The sequence below is a fragment of the Cynara cardunculus genome, unplaced genomic scaffold, assembly GCF_001531365.2.
Source record: "Cynara cardunculus var. scolymus isolate 2C unplaced genomic scaffold, CcrdV1 Un_Scaffold_1146, whole genome shotgun sequence".
In the NCBI taxonomy this organism is placed as follows: Eukaryota; Viridiplantae; Streptophyta; class Magnoliopsida; order Asterales; family Asteraceae; genus Cynara; species Cynara cardunculus.
This window is the reverse complement of record NW_020200688.1, coordinates 138,460-140,139: the sequence shown is the minus strand read 5'-3', so window position 1 is coordinate 140,139 and position 1,680 is coordinate 138,460.

Genomic DNA, 1,680 nt, shown 5'->3' with positions numbered 1-1,680 from the left:
GGTCGCTGAAGAAGGTAACTTGAAGGTACTTTTCAAAAGCCCTCAACAAACCTTGTTTGAAGACTCTACCTCTCAGGTAGTGATCACTTCAGATGATCAGCTTCATGTCCCATCAACAACCTGCGGTCGACTAGAGTGGGTATCTGATCAACCCAGCTCTTTTGCTCCAACAGACCAGCAGATGTCTCAGCTAAAGGAGTCGCTCGACCAGACTAGAGTAAAAATTCCTATTTGTACCTCTAGTGGTGGTGAGTTTGACTTCCTATCTGAAGCTGAAAGACTCGAGGCATTAAAGGCTAAAGAAGAGCTAGAGCTTCAAAAGAAGCAGACTGAAGACAGCTTAAAGCTGGCCAAGTCACTAGCTGCTAAAGTCCTTCCCAAGAAAAAGTCCAAGAAAACGGTGAATCCTGTCCAAGCCCAAGCTAGACTTCTTTCAATGGCAGAAGCTGAACGCAAGAAGAAGCTGAAGCTAGAGGATAAGGATAAGCAATAGAGCGAAGCAAAACTGAAAAAGAGACTCAGTCTCTGCCCAATCATTAGCGTCAGCATCAGCGGAGTTTTAAAGACGGTGGAACACTGGTCTCAATGCTCATCACAGGGACAATCTTGATGCCGTTACCGAGTACCCTTCCTACCTTGGCCTCTATGGATACAGCGAATGGATGGAGATCAGACAAGCCATTCAACAATCCAAGTCGAGACACAAGACACTTATTGATGACACCATCAACAAGCTCATCAAAAGGATGTCCAGGTATGTCAAGGTCCCTGACCGACCAACTCTGAAGAAAGGTGGGAAGAAGAAACTAAAGCTCTCTGATCCTAATGATGGACCATTCCTAAGGAATGAACATGAAACAAGGTTCTCCTTAGATGAAGTCCTAAAGGGTCATATGAGTATAGACATTTCTATGTTGAATCTTGACTTGCCAGATAAGGGTCCATATACACCCAACTCTGTGCATTTTAAACCTGGGTTAGGAGTTATATTCCTTGACTATGAAGGTGAAGTCAGATCTCAGAGAATGTCAGAGCTACATCTATGTCCAATGGATCACTTGGTTTATCTCTTGCTTTGGATAGATGATAACATGCCTGGAAAAGTTGTAGATCTGAAGATACGAAGGGAATTCCTACATCGAAAAAACCTTGGTAAAAATGTACCTGATTACATAGATCTAAGTGTTCTAGAATAAGATTCTCTTGGTAACAACAATCCACTTTTCCTTGTAACTTCATGTACTATATCTTCTTTCATTGATTGTATTTACATTCTGTAAATTTTGAACATTTACTGTAATACTTGCATTATTTCCATTGATTAATAAAATGAGTATTCTATATACTTCACTGAAAAATATCCCTGAAAAAAGTAATAGGGACACAAGTCTATGAGTTCCAATGTTACTTTTTCCATTCACTGACAGTCTGTAAGTCAGTGAATAAGCTTTCAGTTTCAATTTTCCTACTTGTAATTTTCTTAGATATAACTTAAGAAAACTTCTCAAGCTGAGACTGACCAAACTGAAAAAAATCCCAAAATAATAAAAAGGGACGTGTATTTTATATGTAACTTTTTCCTTAGTATTATTTGATAAGATAACCTTCTTTATGTTATCTTGTTATCATCAAATAGGGGGAGATTGTTGATCCTCTCTCTCAGTGATTTGATGATAATCC